A 12,923-nucleotide genomic window follows, 5' to 3' on the forward strand; every position below is an offset into this window, starting at 1 on the left:
TTCCGCCTGCTTACGGAGCACCATAAATGTCAATACTCGAGGAGGTCATGGCGTAAATCAGCCGCTGAGCATCACGCGCCGTTATTTTATCCGGCGACTTTGTCGGCGAGCGATTTGGGATGAGATGCGGGTGGGGGGGGGGGAGCTTTGATTCAGAGAAAAGGAGTGTCGCTCGGGAGGGCCCTGGAGGTTCTCTGTAATCAGAACGTGTTGGGTGGAGATGCCTCTATCCAGCAGTGAATTGAACAAAGCATTCTGACCATGACGATGAGCCAGGAGCTGATGTTAAGATTTACGAGGCGTCGGCCCTTCTCTCACATCGGTCGCTCATCCGCTACTCAACCACCGCCGAGTAACAACAACAGCAACAGCAGCAGCAGCGCCGCGACTACTGCCGCTGCTCCTCGGAGTGGGGGGCTTCGAGGCACCGTGGGCTGGAGGGTCGCGCAGTGGCGACAGTCGTGCCACACAGAAGCACGCGCCTGGCTCCGACTCTCCGGGCGCATCTCTGTACAGAGTGCGCGTGTCCTACAGCTGCTCTGACACGAGCTTCCGACGGGTTCTCCAGTTTCCTCCCGAAGCTAAAAACGCATTACGTGCGATGTGACCGGTATTGGCCAAAACATCCCATTGCGAACACATTACCTGCGAATCACTCAATTGGGATCACACACAAAGGGGAGCAGCAACATCGCCCCCCCCCCTCCTCTGCTGCAACAAAACTTGGGCTGGACCCTCCTTGAAAAAGAGTCTTGAGACTCGGTGATGCTTCCCTGACTAAACAAGCAGAGCAATCATTACAAACATGGTCTCAGTCTTTCCCGACATGCCTTGCCTGTCGCATGCCAGCATGGAGCTGTGTGCACACTGCACAGCGCCTCGCTTTAGACCGCCAGGATTTACAGTCATTGCTTTATTATCGCGTGCAGCTGCGCAGCAATGAGACGCGTATATAGGACACGATACGCGTGTGTATAGGATGCGAGCTAGGCAGGGTCTCTGATTTCAGGTCGACAACCCTGAAAATAAATAAATACACACCCAGCACATCGCATCCAGTGCACCGCATCTCCGATTGGCAGGGCTGGCTACGTAGAGTACGAAAGAAGTTCAGCAAACCTCTCGCTATATCCGTGGGCACAAGCCACGTGCGTGCTCCATCCTGCCAGTGAGCGGAAACATATCCCGTGAGAAATGTGTGATTGTTTTTTATTTATTCGGCTTGTTCAGCCAGGAGAGCCCCTCTCAGTCTCGTGACTATTGCTCGGTTTGAGTCGCACAAGTTACACATCGCGCCCGGGGGCTGGGGCTGGCGACAAGGTTCACTTCCAATTAGCACGGTGCGAAAGAAGTTCAAGACAGTGGCTGTGTTCGGCATGACAGCAGTGGGGAGGAGGAGGAGAAGGATCCATAATCAATGGAAAATATTGGTCGCGAAACCGCACGTGTTAAACTGGGGAGGAGGATTCCTCACTCCGCACACGACTCAACCAGAGCTGAACCCCCCCCCCCCACCTCATCTCGTCTCTACCTTCACACCCCCCCCCCCACCCCCCGGGCACATGGCTCGCCTTCATGTCATCTCCCACTCCCCGGGGGCAGGCGACATAAACACGGACACGGCGTTAACTGGCGAGCGCGGCTGTTTAGAATGGAGCGATGATTTGACCCAGTCCGGTATTTTTTTTTGAAAGTGCCCTTGCGATCGATGCCGGTGGTCGATGGCGAGCGATTTGTGCCGCGCGGATGGTGTTGTTGGGGAAGGGGGGGGGCACCACGGGGCCCTAATGAACCACGGGGGTCCCCGAGGGTCCCGGGGACCCAGGGACCCATCGCGCCGCTACCCAAATCCGTCATTCACGGGTTTAGTGCGTAAAATAGTGAAGCGTGGTTGTTGTTGGTTTTTTTGGTCGTTTCACGGCCTGTGAATAATTAATGAACCGCTGCGCGCGGCCGAGTGTTTGGAGGGTTGCGTTATGGACTCAAGTGAGCCGAGTTCGATTCCCGGCCACGGCCAACATCAGCGGCGAGTGATTTCAGAGCCACTCGTGAGCCATCCCCTTGCTTAACAAACCCGCAAGTGACCGGCGTTGATGCAGCGTGGGTGCAGCGGGGGTGCAGCGTGGTCAAACAACCCCCTGCGACTGCCATTCCGCGATGCGAAGCCTCCTTCCAGCGGTGGATCGATGACGGGCTATGCGAATGATCGAGAACGGATTCCGCGCGCGTCTTTCCGAAGGAAGGAGGACCCGTGGCCAAGACTGGCGACGGAGTGGCGACAAAAGGACGTCCACTCTGCTGCAGAAGGGGCATGCGGAGATGGATCGCCGCGTTGCGCGACCCCGCGAGATGGCGACGGTTTTTTTGGGGCGATCGTGGCTGGTGATGACGACAATGGCGACGACGATGACACATTTGAAGGTGGCGGTGTGATGAACTCAACCTCAGAATTGCACGGCTATAATTGGATGCCGGTTTTGACAAAACGGATGCCGGTTTAACAAAAATATGAACGCGGCGCTCACGACTCATCTGTGTGATCGCGGCGGCTGAACGCGAGAAGCCGACGCCTGGAGGATCGATGCCCAGTCACTGATCCTCACAAACGCGCCCCCTCCGCACCTCGCCGTCCCCCTCCTTTGATGTCACCGTCCCTTTCATCATCACGGTGGCATTTAAAAGCATTCCCTGGCGATTGCGCGCGCGGAGCACGCGGCAGAAAGTGCGCGGCGCGCTTTAAAAAGCCACTCGCACGCTCCACCCTCGTAAGTCCAGGACAAGAGATAAAAACCCAGAGGCGGCATGAGACATTTACCCGACACACACACGCACGCGCACACACACACACGCGAGCGCGTGCACTCTCGCTCTCTGGTTCTCACCTGTGCGTGTGTGTGTGAATCTTTGTAGGGGAGACAAAGATTCCCCGTATCGCCTGCAACAGATTGCTGGGGCAAGTGCTGTTAGCGAGCACCTTTGAAGGCCGGCACGGCACGCGAGGGGGGTGGGTGGTCAACACCAGCGCCCGGCCGCATTTGTCTCCCCGCTTACGGCTGAGTTGACCTAGTGGAGGCCCATAACCGATTGAAAAAATCCTAACTGCGCCTTGTGGTCAGCGGGAACCGAACTTGGGTCGCTGGGTTCGTGGCGCAGTGCGATCACCACGACCCTGCCGCCCCCACCACCACCACCGCCACCACCACCACCACCACCACACCACCACCACAGCCACCACCACCACAGCCACCACCACAACCACCACACCACCACCACCGCTACCACCATCACCACCGCCACTACCGCTCCCACCACAGCCACCGCCACCACCACCACCGCCACCACCACCGCCACCACCACTACCGCCACCACAACCGCCACCCTCCTACTGCGCCGCTTGATTGATGAACGTCCCAGCGCCGGCTCCATAAAGCACGGCTCTTGGCCGTCTCATTAAAACCGTTTACGGCGCCGACGTCAATTTTAGCAACACGGCCCCATCACGAAGACACGCGCACGCCTCACCAAGTGTGACACTTTATTTATTATTATTCTACATCACGCCGCCGTCCTCGTCGTCGGTCTCATTTCCGTTTATGAGGACGACACTCAGGGGCACGTGGGGTCACAGCATCGCACCGGGGGCCCCGTAACCCCCCCCACCCCCACGTGCGTGCAGTGACTCCAGCCGGGGGGGGGGGGTAGCGCTGGGAAGGGGGGCACACGGGGGAGGGGTGGAGGTGGGGGGCTCACGGGGGGGGCCCACAGGCGGCGCCGGCGCTGACTGCAGCGGAATCCCCACGGGCGCATCCGTCGCCCGCGGCTGCGCTAGAGAGTTGGTTGGAGTCGCCGGATGAAAACGCACGGTGCACAGAGCCCCCCCCCCTCAGCCCCCCCCCCCCCCGTGTAGTCTCAACAGACTGTTGGGGGTGTGGGGGGCAAGTTCTGTGGGCGAGCAGCACTTGTGAAGGCCGCAACGGAGCGCGAGGGGATCGGTGGCCGACACCCGGACTCGGTCGCCTGGTTCAGGGCGCAGCACGCTGACCACTGCGATACCGCTCCCCGCTACACCGGAGGGAAACACGCACGCACACGCACGCGTGCACGCACGCGTGCCTGTAATTAAAGACAGACGAGAGCCCACCCGCTCGCATGCCGTGCCGGTCTTCATCGGTGCTCGCTAACAGCACTTGCCCTCAACAATCTGTTGAGGCTACGCGGGGGATCTTTGTCTTTGTGACATTGGCCGTCTAAATGAACGCGTTGCATCTCTGTGTGTGTCTCTGTGTGTGTGCGTTGCGTGTATGTCTGTGTGTGTGTATGTCTGTGTGTGCGTCGCGTGTATGTCTGTGTGTGTGCGTCGCGTGGGGAGTGATAGTGTAGCGGTTAGCGTGCTGCGCTATGAACCCGGCGACCCGAGTTCGATTCCCGCTCGGCCGACACAAGTGACGGTGAACTGAATCGGCCCTGGGCTTCCCCCGAGATCGACTCAGCCTCAACACGAGTACCTGGTGCGGTGTGTAAACATCGCCACTGGGGGAGACAAAGGCGGCCGAGCGTGGTTGCTGGCCACCCACCCCCTCCGCGTGCCGTGCCGGTCTTCATATATGCTGCTCGCTAACAGCACTTGCCCCTACCGCCTGTCGAGGCTGTACGGGGGGCGGGGAGGGCTTTGCCTTTGTTGTGTGAGTTGGTTTGTGCATTGGCCACAAGCAGATTGTGAGCTCTTGAAATGCAAAACAGCCCCCCCACCACCACTACCACCCCCACCACCACCCCCACCACCACCATCACCACGCCCCCCTCTCGCCCTGCGCAGGCCTCGAGATTAAAATACAAATCACGCCGCGCACTTTTAACCCACGAACACCCCCCCCCCAGCCACCAGCCCCCAACCAGCCCCCCCCCACCAGCCACCCCCCCACCAGCCCCCCAGCCACCCCCCCAGACACCCCCCCCCAGACACCCCCCCCCCCCCAATTCCTCTCCGCCACGACGCCTTGCAACGAAGCTGTGCACCTTCGTGTTGCCCTACCCCAGCATCTCTCGCCCTGCAATTAACGGGCGAAGGAGGAGGATGGGGGGGAGGAGAAGATGAAGATAAGTGGCTCCCTGGTTGTGCATCTTCTGGGGGTGCTGTTAGCGAAACAAAACCACCCTCGAGGATTTTGATCGTCGGCTTGGGGGGGGGGAGGGGGGTGAATAACGCGGCCGGTGACGAGAGGCGAGCCCCGAATCGAGCGCCACGAACCCAATCAAATTATTGGCAAAACAGCCGAGTGAGCGGTCGGGCCTCGAGACAGCGTCCCGGACAGCCGCAATTATGAAGCAAATCTCTGTGACTGCCTTCCCCCCCTCGTTCCCTTCCTCCACAATCTCCTGCAGCCGTGGACGATAATTAATTGATTAATTAATCAACCGCTTTAGTGCGGTGACGCGGGATCCGTAGACGGCGGTGACGCGCCGCGTAACCCATCCCAGTTCCCCCGGGGAGCCTTGATGAGAGGGGGAGAGAGAGGGGGAGGGAGAGGCGGTAGGGAGAGGGGGGAGGGAGAGGGGGGAAGGGAGGGAGAGGGGGAGTGAGGGGGGGGAGGGAGAGGGGTGATGGAGAGGGGGGAGGGAGAGGGGGGGAAAGGAGGGAGAAAGAGAGGGGGAGGGAGAGGGGGAGGGGGAGGGAGAGGGGGGGAGGGAGAGGGAGGGGGAGGGAGAGGGGGGAGGGAGAGGGGGAGGGAGAGGGAGAGGAGGGGGAGAGGGGGGATGGAGAGGGGGGAGGGAGAGGGGGGAAAGGAGGGAGAAAGAGAGGGGGAGGGAGAGGGGGAAGGAGAGGGAGGGGGAGGGGGAGGGAGAGGGGGGAGGGAGAGGGGGGGGAGAGGGGGAGGGAGAGGGAGAGGAGGGGGAGAGGGGGGTAGAGAGGGGGGAGGGAAAGGGGGAGGGAGAGAGGGGGTAGAAGAGGGAGGAGAGGGAGGGGGGGGAGAGAGGAAGGGGAGGGAGAGGGGAGCAGAACCCCATTGTGTGCGCGTGTGGTGACCGACGGAGACATGGCGAGGTGTTTGTAATTTCTGGTGGGGTGCTCGCGGTGGCGTCGTCGTGGCGGCCCAGCAACGGTCGCGCATTCGCCGCTTCTTGTTGTTCTTGCTGCTGCAGAGGTTCGCGGTTCGAACCCAGGAGGCCGCGCTGGTTATTACCGCGGCGCGAGTACGAGCAGGGAGCACACGCGCCGTCTGCTTCGCAGCGGACGTGAAAGATCTCGTGACATTAGTCGACGAAGAACAGAGCACCGTGTGCCGGCGTCGTGATCCAAATTTGCTAAAATTGTAAAACGACCTCTGCCAATTTCTCGATGGGAATTGCAGCGCGTGGCCACGTGGCCCACGACTGTGCAGCTACTTGCCAGACCGTGCCTGGAACGCAGCTGCGGCCACTTCCACAGCCACCGATCCCACGGGGGGGCACCTCCCATGCACGCGCCCTGCAGCAGCCGGCTCGTCACAGCTACAGGCAGCACATGCGACTCTTCGTAGGCGCCGCGAGGTTTGCGTCAGGTGATGCCAAACTCGCTCAGTGCCACCGCCACCACGTAAACAGCAACACAACGACGCCACGCGCGTACACACCACAAAGACAACACAAAGACAACACACAGATCCCCCGTGTAACCTGTAACAGACTGTGGGGGCAAGTGCTGTTAGCGAGCACCTATGAAGGCCAGAACGGCACACGAGGGGGTGGGTCGCCAGCACCACGCCCGGCCACCTTTGTCTCCCCAGTGGCGATGTTTACACATCGCACCAGGTACTCATTTGAGGCTGAGTCGACCTAGGGGAGGCCCAGGACCGGTTCAGATAATCGTCACTGATTTTGTTCGTGAGCAGGGAACGAACTCGGGTCGCCAGGTTCGTAGCACAGCGCGCTATCCGCTACACTACCGCTCCCCGCACACAACACACACACATACCCCAGTGATTTATATTCGCACCGCTTGCTGGAGATTCAAGCCCGTCCCGCAGAACGCAGGGACTTGAGCGGCCAGATTCCTCGCTGGGAGAGAGCGAGGAGGAGGAGACTCGAGGGATGGGGTTGTAACCATGACGCCTCTGCCAAGATTCGTGCGGCGGACGGAGGCTCTGCACACACGCGCGCGCGCGCGTCAATTAATAGGAAAGTATTATACACTAATTTGATTCTAGCTCAACACCAAGTAACCAAACACGTACGAGCGCGGATGTTTAAATATCCCGGTTAGACCATACAGATTTGTTATTCAATTAAACTAGACAGATCTGTTATTCAAGTAGACCATGCAGATCTGTTATTCAAGTAGACCATGCAGATCTGTTATTCAATTAGACCATACAGATCGGTTATTCAAAGAGACCATACAGATCTATTATTCAATTAGACCATACAAATCTGTTATTCAATTAGACAAAACCGATCTGTTATTCAATTACACCATACAGATATGTTATTCAATTAAACCCTACAGATCTGTAATTCAATTAGAAAATAAAGATATATTATTCAATTCGACCATTAAGATCTGTTATTTAATTAGACCATACGGATTTGTTATTCAATTAGACCATACATATCTGTTATTCAATTAAACTAGACAGATATGTTATTCAATTCAACCATACAGATCTGTTATTCAATTAGACCATACAGATCCTGTTATTTAATTAGTTTCAGGGTGAGAGTATCGCATTCAACCCCAACATCTGGCAATAACGCAGCCGTAAAGTTGATAGACTGTGGTCAAATACTCGACATTATATATTTTTTTATAATATTCGCTCCCGCTCAGTACAACTTGAACTTCACGTCCACCCGTGGAAAATTTGCGATTTCGGATGCAGTTTGTGAACAGTGCGCCAAGGATAACCCAGAATCACGATGGTGATGGCTGTCATTGTTGTTGTTGATGATGAGCAGTCGGGTAATGACATCAAGGGACGGCAACTCAAATGTAATCACCGCCAAGGTAACATTGTACGAAATTAAATAGAAGCCGAATTTGCACGAGTGGTAATTTTGCGCACACATCAAACTTGACGGCCACGCGCGTGTGCGGCCCCCCTAACTGAGTCATCGCATTGATCCGCGGTGTGCGCAGCTACTTGACGCCGTCACCTGCAGCCTCCTGCCCGAGACGCGCTTGTTGGGGTTCCACTTTTGCTTCCACTTCGCCAAGGGATCCAATGCCGGCTCAAAGGTGCAGGAGTTCCACCTTACAAACGTGAGGTCAGAGGTCACTGCAAGACAGGCGATCAGTGGTTGATCAGGGCCTTTGCCGGACCTTCCCCATGGCTTCCTCCAGAACTTCAGGGGTCTTATGCGCGTGTTTGATTTCCCTCTCGTCTGCCCATGTGGGTCCCCGCTCACGGCCATGAATCCCGTCCGTGAGCTCTGCGACTTGGCGTGAGTTCTCTGGGTGAAGCTGTTGACATTATTATAAAGCTGCCCGCACCTGACGGCTAAATCAGATGACAAACTGAGCACGGGGCCAGGGAGCAGGGTCGGGGCGCATCATAAACCTCCCCGGCGCGGCTGGGCTTTCTAATGACCGTGAAAACGCAGCACGAGACGCCGATCGAAGCCGATCCTCAGCCCCAAACACCTTCCCCTCCCTTGCCCATCCACCCCCGCGGCTCCCTGGGCAGAGCGGCCCAATTACGGGCGAATTAAAACGGTTCCGCCATTCGTTATCGGATCGCCTTGTTTGTGCGAACCTCAGCCAGGTCGCCGCAACCTGATGTAGGCTGCTTACCACACGCACACGCACACAGGCACAGACTCGTGCAGTAATATATGAGCAACTGCACACACGCGCGCTCATACACACATACGGTTAAAACAAAGATCCCCCTATAGCCTTAACAGTGCTGTTAGCGAGCACCTATGAAGGCCGGAACGGTACACGAGGGGGTGGGTGGCCAGCACCACGCCCGACCGCCTTTGTCTCCCCAGTGGCGATGTTTACACACCGCAGCAGGTACTCATTTCAGGCTGAGTCGACCTAGGGGAGGCCCAGTACCGGTTCAGATAATCGTCACTGGTGTTGGCCGTGAGCGGGAATCGAACCCGGGTCGCCAGGTTCATAGCGCAGCGCGCTAACCGCTACACTACCGCTACACAATAAAGACATTCACTTGCCACACCAAAAGTGTGGCAAGTGAATTAGCGACGTAGAGTGTTTACACGCCGCACCAGGTCATCGGTAAAGGCTGAGGCCACCGACTCCCCTACTCCGAACTGATTGCTGCTGCCCAGTGGCGTAGCGTGCTTGGCAGCATGGGCCCACGTGCCATTAATTACACGGGGGGCCACTTCGTCCACCTCCCCCTCCCCGTGCAGGTGGCCCTCCGGCCCGTGATCCTCCGGCGCAGTTGCATTGCCTGCGCACTCGACAGCCTCGTCCCCCGGTGGCCGCCCTTTTCAGGAGCGACCGAGGCACGATTTGGGATTTTCGCGGCGTCTCCGAGTCGGAGCCAAGCAGCTGCTTCGCCGGGTCCGAGATTCATCATCCCGCTCCGCAATGTTTGTCAGCACAATTTAACGTGCGCAATGTGGGCCGCCTGACAGATGTCGCCGTGCTCCCAAGTGGGCCGAGAGGGAGGCTTTGGCTGGGGCTCGCGTGGCCCTCTGTGTTGAGAGAGAGAGGGGGGGGTGGGGGTGGGCACGGAGCAGTGTTGAAAGGGGTTTAGAACCCAGGGACCAAAGTCGAGTTGAGCCTCAGTGGGAACTCGCCGTTGTCACAAGCGGAGATTGGCTGGCGCCGGTCATCCCCGCCGCCGTGAAGTCGCCCGCACAGGACAACGTCACGCGTAGAGGGGAAGGATATGGGGGCTGTCGTTTGAGTCTTGGGGTTGTTGCTTTTTTTCGGCATTCACAATTATTGTTGCTATCATTGGGGTTGTCGTCTTTTGCAGGTTTGATTAAAGGTACAGGCGCAACCACGCATATCCACAATAATGCTCAACCATTGTTCCCTACATTCCTATAATCCTACGGACATGTTTACGCAAAATATCGGGAGAAAGTAAGGTGAGGTGGATGTTAATTGGCCAAAATAATTCAATTTTCCCCGACAATTCCGGCTGAAATTAAGCGCTGGTCATAATTCAGCAGTAATTCCATGAATATTATTATTATTCATGTAATTGGCCTCTAAAATATAATTACATTATTGGGTAAATAGATTGTAACCGTTGGGCTGACAAATGAGACACGCACGTCCGCGAGATCGGGGCGAAGACACGCAACACCAGAGTGGAGACACCACCAGAGTTGAAACGGCGGGAGTTGCGCTCTGTCAACAATGCCAGGGATCTCCTCCCTAGCACACATACACCCTGCTGATGATGATGGTGGTGGCGCCAATGGTGATGATCATGCTGATGATACTGATGATGATGGTGCTGTTGATGCTGCTGCTGATGATTATGCTACGAATAATAATTCTGATGCCGCTGATGATGGTGTCGCTGCTGCTGATGATAATGTTGCTAATTATGTTGATGTCGATTATTCTGACGGTGCCGATGATACTGCTGCTGATGGTGACGATAAAGATGGTGGCGACCTCGGCCTACCGCGTTCACTCGGTGACCCCGGGGCTCGTGGATGTGGAGCAGCGACGTGCGGTGTGAGGTAAATGGCTGGGGAGGCACTGGCTCGTGTCAGAGCCAGATTCACACACTGAGGGGGCGTGTCCTCACTGAGCGGGGCGTGTCCTCATTGAGGGGGGCGTGTTAGACACGTCCCCCTCAGTGAGGCAGATGTTTTCAGTTTCATTTATTAGGTATAGCCCTGTGAGCCATTCGGCTCTTGAATCGGGGGCAACCGCAACAAACAAACAAACATGAACAAGAAAACATCTTAAAGTGACTGTGTGACTATGCGCAAACAGAAAATCCAGGAAAAGACAGCAAAAAAATCTTCCAGAAAAAAGCACCGTACACCAACGCTGTGTGCAATAATCCCAGTGGGATGCAAGTCAAACAACCACAAGACAACTTAGATTAAAGCCATCAGTTTAACTCCGTACTACAATAAACAAACATGGCCAAACCAAAAAACGTTTTCGAAATCACCAAAATAAAGCCATAAAAGCAATGTAACAGTGATCATAGGAACTGTGACCGAAATTTCACAATAAACGACATAAACAACATGTACCACCAAACCCTGCAGCCATAGCTGGCTACATTAGTCACTCCACAACCGCAGGAACAATAGTAGGAGCATCAAAATGTTTCAATGCACCTTTAAAGATCAGCACACTAAATCAAAACTCAAGATCATACTTTGCAAAGGTCATCCGGAGCGAAACATTTGATTTTAGGCCACTTAATAGCAGTGGCAGCTAGGGGTGTACAACTCCTCTAGAGCAGTTTTGAGTGAAGATCTCAGAGGTAGTGATTCAAGTTGCAGTTTATTGGCAATTGCATTCCAGACCCTGGGGGCATCAATAGCAAAGGCCCTTCCTCCAGTATTTGTACGGCAATAGGGAATGTGAAGCTGGTAAATGATCGAAGACCTTAGGTCACATTTGTTCTTCGAAACAGAGAGGAGATCCAGCAGGTAGTCTGCGTGAATAAATAAGATCTGGTGCACAAGCCGTCGAACATTAAGAGATGTTAAGTTTGACCCAATGTAGAGATCACAGTGGTGGGTCCTATATGGGCAGTTCAATGCAAATCTTAAGGCTGAGTGATGAATTGAGTCAAGCTTCTTCAGTACAGTACTGGGGGCTGATTTATATCGATGTCACAATAATCAAGTAGAGGCAGTATGGTAGCGTTTATCAATTCCAAACGGATCATAGGGGGGGGAGCAGTGCTTGTGTCGATCTCTGCCTCCCCTGGTGCTTTTCCATTGCAGTTTCATGACGAGACCAGCGAGCCTAAATATCTTTATACACACACGTGAAATAAGTTACCCGGAGTATGGAAGGCGAGGACATGAAATGAAGGGGTCTACAAACATTACATTGGTGACATACTGAGATGGTAACAGGCACGCGCTTATTGCCCGCGCTCCATCCAGTTACTGAGGGGTTGCGCAATCAGAGGGGAGGCTGAGCTCGTCGCTGCCTCACCTCTCGTCTCTTCCTGTGTTTGCAGCGGAGCTCCACAAATTTGGCGATTTTGACTATAAAAATGATTGGAATCGTACAGAAATTACAATCATAACACAGATCAGTGGAACAATCTTTATATTTATTGATTTGATCATTTTTCTTTTCTTTTCGTAACAGCTATTTTCATTGGAGTATGTCAGGTGAGGCTCTGCCTCCCCTGCCTCCCCTGACCGCACGTCCCTGGTGCGGAGTCACGGGGTCGTGACCCTCACCACCAGGTCGCCCTGCCTCTGTTCTAAGGCGAGTGACCTTTCGTGCCTCTCACTACGATCATATATAAAAAAAATATATAAGCACTCAGCAGTGTTGGGTAACTGCGGGTAACTGCGAGGTAACCGCAGGGCGATGGTGAGATGACTTTTGTGGTAGCCGCGATGTAACCGCGGGGTAACCGCGGGGTAACCGCGGGGTAACAACGGTGTAATTGCAGGGTTATTGCGGGGTCACCGCGGGGTAATTGTGGGGTCACTTATATCGGCGGTAAAGGCGAGTAAACAAACATCCCGGCGAGCGGCATATGGCGGGGAGATTACTTATGCAGATGCGGGCCTGCTTAATGTCTTCGCAGTGATAATTATGCACGGGAAGCGGCGCGATTTCTGATTAAAGCCTCTCAGAGATGACGATGCAGACACGCGAAGCGGAGGGGGAGCAAGGAGAGCGACAGAGGGGGGGAGAGCGCGGGATAGAGAGCGAGGGAGAGAGCAGGGGAGAGAGCGCGGGAGAGAGTGGGTGGGAGAGCGCGTGGGAAAGAGAGAGTGAGGGAGAGAGTGAGCGACAA

At 55.6% G+C, this 12,923-nt stretch overlaps 1 protein-coding gene and 1 long non-coding RNA gene across 4 annotated transcripts in view; one reads left to right on the top strand and one right to left on the bottom strand.

Moving 5' to 3' along the window:
* The first annotated feature begins 2,723 nt into the window (after positions 1–2,723).
* LOC144947090 (uncharacterized) lies at positions 2,724–12,287 on the top strand. The gene is made up of 3 exons (XR_013639973.1): positions 2,724–2,765; positions 10,572–10,650; positions 12,260–12,287. It is a non-coding gene; the product is annotated as an uncharacterized LOC144947090 (long non-coding RNA).
* The window catches only part of LOC144947087 (uncharacterized), a 67,647-nt gene continuing 61,831 nt past the window's right edge, over positions 7,108–12,923 (bottom strand). For 2 of the 3 annotated variants that reach the window (XR_013639970.1, XR_013639972.1), the window contains one exon: positions 7,108–7,121. The gene's annotated coding sequence lies outside the window, so the exon portion shown is untranslated. The remainder of the gene's footprint in view (positions 7,122–12,923) is intronic. The other variant, XR_013639971.1, reaches the window with a different exon arrangement.

The sequence above is a fragment of the Lampetra fluviatilis genome, chromosome 43 (genome assembly GCF_964198595.1).
Source record: "Lampetra fluviatilis chromosome 43, kcLamFluv1.1, whole genome shotgun sequence".
Taxonomy (NCBI): domain Eukaryota; kingdom Metazoa; phylum Chordata; class Hyperoartia; order Petromyzontiformes; family Petromyzontidae; genus Lampetra; species Lampetra fluviatilis.